An 11,873-nucleotide genomic window follows, 5' to 3' on the forward strand; every position below is an offset into this window, starting at 1 on the left:
TGGCTGACCTTTACATTTTTATTCTTATTTGTGTATACATGTGTGTGTGTTTGTGTGAGCTCAGAGCCTTCACAATGAGTTATACTTCCAACGCTTTTTATCTTTGATTTTGTGACAGGGTCTCATTAGTTGCCCAGGCTGGGCTGAAAATCCCACTCCTGCCTCAGCCTCCCACAGTGTGGAGATTGTAGGCATGCACCACTGCACCTGGTTTTCTTGGTTATATTTACTTTTGTGGTGTTGTGGATTTGACCCAGATTCTTGACCCGCTGGGGAAGCACCTAACCATTGCGCTATACCCTGGCCTAAGAGCTACTTTTCATAGAGGACGTGCATGGGTGGAGGCAGGACAGGGCTGGGCCGAGGGGCAGAACGTGCGTATTAGCATGAGTGAGGCCCTGGGTTTGGTCCCAGCGGCTGAACAAGTACATGCATAACAGAAGGCGAGAAAGCCTAGTGCAGGGGATCCCGTGCAGCTGCGACTTAAAAGTTTGGGGGGAACCGGTAGGGAAAGCAGGGAGGCAGCGGACAGAGCTCGCACTTCCGGTCTGGCTGAGCGCTGATGCGACGGAGTAAATGCTCAGAGTTGTGTTTGAAATCGTGGTCTCGCGAGACTGTAGGGCGCATTCCAGGTCAGGGGAGCTGCGCGGGGCCTTTAGGTGCATTGAGGATAAGGCTGTGAGCCAAGGTGAATCACGCGGCGGGAACGTTACTGCCCTTGAGGTTGTGCGTCCCGGGTTTTGACTAGGCGGATCATGCAGCGAGTTTCGCTCTTTTGTTTTTGTGAGTCAGGGTCTCATAGGTAGCCCAGACTGGCCTCAAACTCGTGGAAAGTTTATGCCTCAGCCTCCCAAGTGCTGGGGTTACCGGTGTGTGCCACCGTGCCCGGCTGGTGCCAAATTATCCTGCGCGCTTCGGATTTGCTAACCTTCAGTGTTTATCTGGCCTCTGATTTAGAGCCTGCAGCAGGCAACAGTATCTTGCTGGATTTAAAAACAAGTTTCAGTTTCGCTTTTTGGTTACTTTCTAGTTACATATAACAGCAAAATTCCAAAAAGCTGTTACTTGTAACATTTCAAACCCCTTCTCTCTCTGTGGGACAAAAGCTTTCTTTTCCCCCAATAAATATAATCTGCATCATACCACAAAGATATATGTGCACCCATGTTTATAGCAGCACAGTCTGTAATAGCTAAATCTTGGAAACAACCCAAATGTCTATCAACTGAAGAATGGATAAAAAAGATGTGGTATTTTTATTCAATGGAGTATTACTCAGCTATAAAGAAAGATAAACTAGAGACTTTTATAGGTAAATGGATGCAACTAGAGACCATACTCGTAAGTGAAATAAATCAGATTCACATGTGTAAATATTGTATTTCCTCCCTACTAAAAGAACCTGAAGGAGTAAATAAAATCTGAAAAGTAAAATAGAAATTGTGAAAGGGAAAAGAAACTGCTCAAATAGGAATGAGAAATTGGGATGAAGGAGGGGAGAGGAAAAAGAAAGAAGGAAGGGGGAAAACATATGTATATGTATACGCAGGTTAGCTAGGATAATTGTACTACTGAATATCTGCTGGTTTATTGAAAGGAACTGTTAATGTGTAATTGTTTGATCAATCTTGCATGCCTGTATCTGGTTATATGTGCAGCTATTTTGAAGATGACATTAGGTAATATAACAACCATTGTTAATATCCTATCACCATGTTCTGAAATTCTGTATCACTTTTATTGTTCTTTATGTGGTTTTCTTTATGTATTTGTTTTTGTTATCTTGGGTTTTTTTAAACGGAAAACAAAATTTATATGTATATATTAGGATAGCTGGAATAGGTGTATTGCTGTTGTCTGCGGTTTATTGAAGGGAACAGTCAGTGCTTAGAATTTTCTTTTTTCTTGACCAGTTTTGCACACTTGAATCTGGTAATCAGAATGACTGATCTGGAAACAACAATATGCAGTATAAGAACCATTGGTTTTTTGTTTTGTTTTGTTGTTTTTCTTCGGGTACCAGGAATCAAACTCTCAACCTTGTACTTGCCAGGCAGGCGCTGTGCCACTGAGCTAAATCCACAGCCGCTAAGAACCATTGTTAAATTCCTATCATCTTGTATGGTGAAGCTCTGTGTCATTTCCAATGTTGTTTTGTTGTTTTTTTTTATTGTTACTGTCTTTGATTGTTTGATCAATCTTACATTCTTATGTCTGGTGGACTGAGCAACTTCGTTGAAGATAACAGCATGTATTGTAGCAACCATTGTTAATTCCTACCATTTTGTTTTGAGGTCATGTATCATTTTTGTTATTTTTGTATTGTTTCGATTTTGTCTTCATTGTTATTTTGCTAGGTTTTTTTTTTTTTAATTTTTAAAAGAAAAACTTTTCAAAACATAGAAACATTTCAAGCCTGGCCTGGTGCCCCAGGCCTGTAATCTTAGCACTCTAGGAGGCTGAAGCAGAATTTCAGACTACAGCCCAGCCTGGGCAGTTTCAAGACCAGGTCTCAAAAAGGGGCTGGTCATGTAGCTCAGCGCTAAGGCCCTGGGTTCCGGCCAGGGCACTGCCCAAACAAGCAAGCGCTCAAAAATCCCCCCTCCAACGAAAATAAAAACAGAACTATTTCTTTTAAAGTAGTTCAAAATGTGAGTGGAGATAAAGGAAGTATCAGGTAAATGGGCTGTAGCGACGTGGACACAAAGTCATGCAAAGAATGAGTTAAAAGTTAGAGTTGGGGCTGCGGATCTGGCGCAGCGGTGAAGTGCTTCACATACCCAAGGCCCGAGGTTCCATCCTCAGCGCTGCAAAAACGAAGTTGGGCGTGGACTGGTTCATTTCGTGGCTGGGATAGGAAGCGAGGTTAGAAGCCGGAGAGGGACGCTGCCAGGGCGCACGCGCGGTGTTCGAGGGCAGAGTGGAGGCGCAGGCGTGGAGGGCTGGAGACACCACGCTCACAGGCAGAAGGGACAAGGACTGGTTCCTGCGGGGAGACACTGAGGTCAGTGTAGGACACGGTGGGTGTGAGGGCCCAGAAGACTCCTGGGGAGACATCCAGGAGCTGCTAGCACTAGGAGGTCCTCTAATTTCGGAGCAAAGTTGGGGTCTAGAGGTGGAGGAGCGCCATCTGCCGAGATAGGAACCGAGGTCAATGATACAGTGCTTGCCTGGCATACCCAAGGCCCTGGGTTCCACTCTCGGCTCTGCAAATAATAATAAAAATCATTTTCCTTACTTTCAAAGGATTTCATTTCTATTAAGAGGTGAAGTCATTTGCGTTCAAGAAAAATTAATTTCAAAATGAACGCATCTTGAGACCATACTCTTAAGTGAAATAATTTGGACACACGTGTCGATACCGCATCGTTTCTCTGGCAGGAGACACCAAAAGTGTAAACAAGGACCAAAATGTCTAACAGGAGAATGCTTCTCTGTTCTGCCCTCTTCTGCTTTGATGTTCTAGAGTAGAGCTGCCTTGACTTGACTTCCATGAACATGCTGTCACCAGGCATCACCCATTTTTTTACTCTTTTGTTTGTTTTTCTTCTGGTACCAGGAATCGAACTCATGACCTTGCGCTTGCCAGGCAGGCGCTGTGCCGCTGGGCTAAATGCCCAGCCGCCATTTTTTTATTCTTATTGGGAAATCTTTCCAACATGTGCAAAGCAGACAGACTGAACCACCCCATGCACAGCAGCAGCTTCGCGGCACTCTACCTTCTTGCTTCATCTATTCCTTTCCCTACACCCTCTCGGCCTCACACTCAGTGTTTACTTTGGCACAGTGTACCCCTTTCCCTGTGGCACAATTTACAAAAATTGAAATACACTGGTCTCTTTTTTTGTACCAGGAATCAAACTCGGGACCTCATGCCACCGAGCTTCATCCCCAGCCTCTGCCCGCACTGATCTTAACTGTAATGAATCTATCCATGTAACTCACACGCCTTTCAAAATATAGAATGTTTTCACCGTTCGCTGAGAGTCATCTTAAACACATTTTCCAGCTTCTTTTAATAAATAATAAAAGCCTCACACCGGGCAAGGCAGCACACACCTGTAATCCAGGATACTTAGAAAGCTGAGGCAGGAGGATCACAAGTTTGAAGCCAGTAGGATAATTAGTGAGATCTTATCTCAGAACAAAAACAAAGGGGCTGGAGATATAGCTCAGCAGCACAGTGCTTACCTAGCAAGCATGAGGTCATGAGTTCAATTCCCAGTACTAAAAATATATATAAATAAATAAAAAATAAAAACAAAAAGGGTTGAGGATGTAGCACAGTACTGGGTACCCTGTGGGCTCAGCCTCAAGTACAGGAAGGAAAACAAACCCTCTGGACACAATTTGGAAAAATTAGACAATGTAAAACAGTGCAGTGTCCTGTGCTCTTGTATGCTAAAGCGCAGTGATGGGTATTTTTTAATTTTTACTTTTATTTGCACATGTTTGCAGTACATAATGATTAAGCCATTCAATCTCTGACAAGGAAACAAAAACACGCTGGAGGAAAGATAAGAAAGATAAGCTCTCAAGAAACTGTGCTGAGAACACTGATTAAATACATGAAGATTGCATCTAGGTCCACACCTATCAACAGGCACCAAAATAAAATCAAAATAGATCAAAGGTGTAGCTATTAAAACTGAAACCTTAATCCTTTGTTTTTTTCTTTTCTTTTTTAGACAGAGTCTCGCTATGTACTGCAAGCCGGCCTTGAACTCACTCATGCAGCTCAGGCTGGCCTCAAAATCATGGTCATCCTCCTGCCTCAGCCTCCAGAGTGCTGGAATTATAAGCATGCACCACCAGGCCCAATGGTAAAACTCCTGGCAATGTTCCTGCCTGACCCTCCTGAGTGCTGGGATTACAGACATGTGCCATCATGCATGGTTGCCCTGTGTGAGAAACTGTAAGAATTCCTAAACTCCCTAACTGGGTCACAAACACCAATGTGTGCTTTTGTTGTTTTGCAGGTTTTTCTATGTTTCCCCTTTTGAGCTGCTTTTCTTTGGACCTCACTGCAGCAGGACAACCTCGTTACACCAAAAGATGGGTTTTTTTAGACCTTTATAAATTGAAACAGACATAGACCTAATAAATAATATCTTTAAGTACACATCTTGATTAATATTTACATATGTGTACACCCGTCAGTAACCATTACACAGATCAAGATACAAACCATGATTTCAGGCCAGGCACGATGGCACATACCTATAATCCCAGCACTCGGGAGGCTGAGGACATGAGTTCGAGGTCAGCCTGGGCTACACAGTGAGCTCAAGGCCATCCTAACCTGCATAGCGAGACCCTCTCTCAAAAAGAATCAAAAAACATGATTTCAGCTTCCAGAAAGTTTATAGGTACCCTTTCCCACTTACCTACCCCCATAAAAGAACTGCTGTGATGACTGGAAATCCCTTAAAACTGTAATTCCCATGAGACTCCAAACTTTTTCTTGAGACAGGACCTCACTATGTAATTCAGGCTTGCCTTCAACTCACTAGGCACAATAGCCCACGTTGGCCTTGAACTCACCGTAATCCTCCTGCCTCAGCCTCCCCTGAGTGCTGGGATTACAGAAATGCACCACAACACCCAGTTTGAGACTCCAAATTTTTAACCAGATCAGCCTCTGAACACACAAAAGCACACACTGGTGTTTGTGACCAATTTAGGGGGTTCAGGAATTCTCACAGTTTGTCATACTGCAAAAGGACACAGACAGCTGGGCAGGGTAGTGCACGGTGTCAAGTTTTAGCTGCTTTTCTTGGAACATAATAAGATGTTATTCCCTATAGCAGTGAGATGGACTTTCGTTTACTTTGGTACAAAGACAGCAACAAAAACACCAGGCCAAAGCTTCATTTCAAAGACATCAAGGACATTTAGGAAGATTGGTCAACTTCCTCCAAGTGGGAGCACTGCTTTCAAAGTGTTCCTGAACCTGAACTGCAGGTGGACAGCTGATTTCGATTCGAATGTTTTTCCAAACAATGGCAAAAACCTATTGAATGTATTTGGAGCAAAAAAATTTTTTATTGTTTTATTTTGAAGAGAGTAGGAAAAAAAGAATAGCAGCCTACCAACATCACAGACACAAACCAAACGAAGCAAGAACATTGAGTGATACAGTGTTTCAAAACAAAATGATAGGAATTAACAGTGGTTGTTACATTACGTATTGTTGTTTCAACTACACTGCTTCGATTACCAGATATAAGAATAGATTATTCAAACCATTAAAGAAAATTAAAAACATTATTAAATAAAACATTAGAGACAATACAGAGTTTCACTAGACAAGATGGTAGAAATTCACCAGTGGTTGTTCTATTGCATATTGTTGTCTTCAAATCAGTTGCTCAGATTACCAGATACAAGCACGCAGAATTGGTCAGATTATAAAAAATTTTAAGCATTAGCTGCTCCTTTCAATAAAACATCAGACATCAGCAGTACAGTTATCCCAGCTATGCATATATATTGCCTTCCTTCTTTCTCTCTTTTTCTTCTTTCCTTCATCCCAGCTGTTCCTTCCTTTGAGCAGTTTCTTTTCTTTCATATCATCTATTGTGTATTTTGGGTTTTACTTACTCTTTCAGGTTCCTATACCAGGGAGACAATATGATGTTTACAAATATGGGTCTGATTTATTTCACTTATGAGTGTGGTCTCTAGTTGCATCCATTTACCTACAAAAGCCTCGAGCTTATATTTTTTATGACTGAGTAATACTCCATTGTATAAAAATACCACATCTTGTTTATCCACTCCTCAGTGGATGGGCATTGGGGTTGTTTCCAAGATTTAGCTATAACAAATTATGCTGCTACAAACATGGGTGCCCATATATCACTGTGGTATGATGTTCTTAGTTCTTCTGGGAAAATGCACAGAAGGGGAATAGCTGGATTAAGTGGGACTTCCAATCCTAGTTTTGTGAGGAATCTGCAAACTGATTTCCACAGTGGCTTCACCAATCTACACTCTCATCAGCAGTGGAGTAGGGTTCCTTTTTACCCACAGTCTCTCCAGCATTTGTTATTGGTTGATTTCTTGATGACAGCCACTCTTTCTGGGATCAGAAGGAATCTCAGTGTTGTTTTAATTTGCATTTCTTGAATGACTGACGCTGCTGAAAATTTTTTCATGTATTTATTTACCATTAGTATTTCTCCACCTGAGAAGTATGTATTCATCTCACGTGCCCATTTTTGGGTTGGGTCTTTGAATTTGAGAAGTCTAGGTTTTTTTAATTCTTTATATGTTCTAGATAGAAGTCCTTTGTCTGAAGGACACTCAGCTAAAATTTTTTCCCAATTCATGGGTTTTCTTTTTACTATGTTGGTGATTTCTTTTGATGTGCAAAAATTTTTCCATAAGATGAGATCCCAGTTGTTGATTCTTCGAAGTGTTTCCCATGCATTTTGGTTTTTGTTCATGAACTTTCTGCCTGGCCATATGTCTTCAAGATTTTTACCTACTTTCTCTTCCAGTAGATTTACTGTTTCTGTTTTAATATTTAGATCTTTGATCCAGTATGGCTTTATTTTAGTGCATGGTGATAGACATGGGTCTAGTTTTAGTCTTTGGCATGTGGAAAGCCAGTTTTTCCAGCACCATTTATTAAAGAGGCTATCTTTCTTCCAGTGAACATGTTTGGCCCCTTTGTCAAAGATAAGGTGACTGAGTGTGTTTGTAGTTGTATCTGTATCTTCTAATCTGTTCCATTGATCTTCAGGTCTGTTTTTGTGCCAGTACCATGCTGATTTTATCACAATAGCTTTGTAGTATAATTTCAAGTCAGGAATTGTGATGTCTCTTGCCTTTCCTTTGTTGCCCAGGATTGCTTTTGCTATTCTGGGTCTCCTCTGGTTCCAGACGAACTTTAGGAATGTTTTCTCTAGATCTGTGAGATATAATGATGGTATTTTAATTGGGATTGCATTGAATCTGTACAACAAATTTTGGGAGTATGGTCATTTTCACAATGTTAGTTCTTCCTATCCATGAGCAAGGAATATCTTTCCATTTTCTGATATCCTCTCTGATCTCTTTTATCATAGTACTATAATTTTCACTGTATAGATCTTTTACTTCTTTTGTTAGATTGATTCCTAAGTATTTCATTTTTTTAGATGCTATTGTGAAAGGTGTGGTTTCCCTAATTTCTCACTCAGTCTATTTATTATTTGTGTACACAAATGCTATTGATGTTTGAGTGTTGACTTTGTATCCAGCTATGCTACTAAATTTGGTTATTAAATCTATAAGCCTTTTAGTGGAGTTTTTGGGGTCTTCTATGTAGAGTATTGTGTCATCTGAAAATAATGATAATTTCACTTCCTTTCCTATCCTTATTCCTTTTATTTCTCTCTCTTGTCTAATTGCTCTGGCTAGTGTCTCCAGAACTATACTGAATAAGAATGGTGACAGTGGACATCCTTGTCTTGTTCCTGATTTTAAAGTGAAAGCTTTCAATATTTGACCATTTAGTATGATGTTTGCCATTGTTTTGTCATAGATGGCTTTGATCAGATTGAGGTAAAGACTATCTATTCCTATTTTCTGTAGGGTTTTTATCATGAATGAGTGTTGGACTTTACCAAAGGCTTTTAATGCACCGATGGAGATGATCACGTGATTTTTGTCTTTGGCTCTATTGATATAGTGTATTACATTAATTGATTTGCATATATTGAGCCATCCCTGCATTCCTGGGATGAATCCCACTTGGTTATGGTGTATAATCTTCTTGATGATTTGTTGCATTCTGTTTGCTAGTATTTTATTGAGAAGTTTTGCACCTATATTCATTAGGGAGATTGGCCTGTAGTTCTCTTTCTTGGTTGGATATTTCTCTGGTTTCAGTATCAGGATAATATTTGCCTCCAGGAATGAGTTGGGGGGATTCCTTCCCTTTCAAATTCATTAAACAGTTTGAGAAGAATTGGTGTGAAATCTTCCCTAAGTTCATGTAGAATTCAGCTGTGAATCCATCAGGACCTGGGTTTTTCTTCATTGGCAAGTTTTTTTGGTACATTTTCAATTTCGCTTGTTGATATTGAGTTATTCAGGATTTTTATATCTTCTTCATTCAGCTTGGGTAATTCATATGTATCTAGAAATCTGTCCATTTCCTCTATGTTTTCCATCCTATGTGAGTAAAGATTTTCAAAGTAGATATTGATGATCTTCTGAATTTCTACAGGATCTGTAGTGATTTCACCCCTTTCATTCCTTATTGCATGAATTTCAGTTTTTTCTTTCTTTTTTTTCATAAGGTTGGCTAGGAATTTATCTATTTTATTTATTCTTTCAAAGAACCAACTGTCCAATTCATTAATTCTTTGTATGTTTTTTTAGTCTCCATTGCATTAATTTCTGCCCTGAGCTTTATAATTTCCTGTCTTCTTTGGGCTTTGGGTTTGACTTGTTCTTCTTTTTCTAGAAGCTTGAGGTGCCGCATAAGATTGCTTATTTGTGCTTGTTCTGTTTTCCTGAGGTGGGTATTCACCACTATAAATTTCCTTCTGAGGACTGCTTTCATTGTGTCCCACAGTTCCTGTAACTTCTATCTACATTTTCATCTGATTGTAAATAGTGTTTAATTTCTTCTTTGATTTCATTTGTGACACATTGGTTGTTCAGGAGGGTGTTATTTAATTCCCATGTGTTTATGGAGTTTTGTGATTTCTTTTGTCATTAATTTCCAATTTCATTGCACTATGGTCCAATAGCATGCATGGGATAATTTCAATTCCTTTGCATTTACTTAAAGCATGTTCTATGTACTAGCATATGGTCTATTTTACAGAATACCCCATGTGCAGCTGAGAAGAATGTGTATTCTGATGCTATTGGGTGGAACACTCTGTAAAGGTCTACTAAGTCCATTTGTTCACAAGTTTGGTTAAGTTCTGTTATTTCTTTGCTTTTTTTTTTTTTTTTGTCTAGTTGATCTATCTATTTGTGACAATGGGGTATTAAAGTCCCCTGTTACATTTGTGTTACTGCTTATTTCATTTTTCATGTCTGTTAAAAGTTGTCTTATATAGTTGGGTGCTCTTGTGTCATATAGTTGTCTTATATAGTTGGTGCATAGATGTTTATGATTGTTATCTTTTCCACTTGAAGTTTTCCCTTCACAAGTATGTAGTGGCCTTCTTTATCGCTTTTGATTGTTCTTGGTTTGAAGTTCATGTTATCTGAAAACAGAATAGCTACACCTGCTTTTTTCTGGATTCCTGTCATGTGGAGTATTTTTTTCCATGCTTTAATTTTCAATATATGAGCTTCTTTTTGCGTTAAATGTGTTTCTTGTATATAGCATATAGTTGGATTTTGTTTCTTAATCCACTCTGCCAGTCTACTTCTTTTGATTGCGTGGGGGCAAGGTGGGGTTCCAGATGCTCCCAAAACTTTCTTGCATTCAATTGGCTCCAAGACCAGTGGGGGAGAGGTAAGGGAGGCTCACTGGAGTTCCTGAAGCTTTCTTGGGCTCAGCCCGGCTTCCACAAGGGTCGGGGGGCAGGTCATGGTCACCAAACATCTCAAAACCTCATGTGTTTAGGATGGGGCTTTCAGAAGGAAGCTGGATCGAGGGAACACCACACTCACAGAGGATTATTCCACTGATGACTTCATAGCCAAATGTGCCGTGTAGAGGTGAGGTCAGGTAACAGAGATGGGGAACTGAGGGTGTATCTTTGCAGGCTCTCTCACCCTCCCTCCCTCTCTCTCTCACTCCTGCTCCAACTCTGGCTCTTGCTTTTTCTCTCTACTTCCAGCTGTCTTGAAGAGAGCAACTTTTTCCCTCCTGCCTGTTCACCATGTTTGTTTGCTCTTTACTCTATTTGGACTTTAGATTACTCAAATGAAAGGAAATTATATGGCACTTAAACTCACGTGTCTGATTTATTTCTCTTAACATCGTTTTCAGGGTGAATCTATTTGTTGCATCTGGCAAGTCAGGGGTCCACAGCCCACCCTCAAACTTTCCCAGGTCTCACTCTCTGTCTCTCCCTCGCTCCCCTCCCTCCCACCCACCCCCTCTCATGAGTCAGAAGACATGGAGCAAAACAAAAGTAAATTTATTGTAGAGGGAAGTGGTACAAAGCTGCACGGAGGACTCGGGGAGCTGGGCGACTGCTGGATGTAGGGCAACGGTCTTGTTCTTCTGGGATAGGGGCCATCTCCACCCACCCAGAGGGGCTGCACTTAATTGGCTGATGAGCATGTTGCTAAAGCTACAGGGTCACACAGTGCATCAGGATCTTTACAACACACAGTTTAGGAACAGTTTAAGACATTCAAGCCACCAAGGGTGAGGAGCCATTTCCTGAACCAGCCCAAGGATATCTCCTCATTGGATAGTCAGTTTTTTTGCTTCAGAAGTAAAGCCACAAAACTGCCTGCTGTGAGTCACAGAGGCTACTTTTCTCTTACCCGTTAAAAGGGCCCTGCTGGGTGTGGTGGTACAAGCCTTCAATCCCAGCATTCAGGAGGCTGAGGCAGGAAGAACGCCATAAATTTGAGATCAACCTGGGCTACACAGTGAGTTCAAGGCAAGCCTGAACTACATAGTGAGGCCCTGTCTCAGAAAAACATACATGCATACATATGTAAATAAGCCCCTCCCCTAACCCTACATAAAGGTCCCATCTTTCCCTACACATTTTCCTACAGATGTCTTAAATTTATCCTTCTTTATAGCCAAACAGTATGTCATTGTGTACAGATACCAGGTCTTCCTTATCCATTTGTCTGTTGATGGATATATAAGCTGCTTTCAAGATTTAGCTATTATGCTTTTTTTTTTTTTTTTTTTTTGGTTTTTCTCTGGTACCGGGAACCGAACTCAC

The sequence above is a fragment of the Chinchilla lanigera genome, unplaced genomic scaffold, assembly GCF_000276665.1.
Source record: "Chinchilla lanigera isolate Chin_1 unplaced genomic scaffold, ChiLan1.0 scaffold00177, whole genome shotgun sequence".
NCBI lineage: Eukaryota > Metazoa > Chordata > Mammalia > Rodentia > Chinchillidae > Chinchilla > Chinchilla lanigera.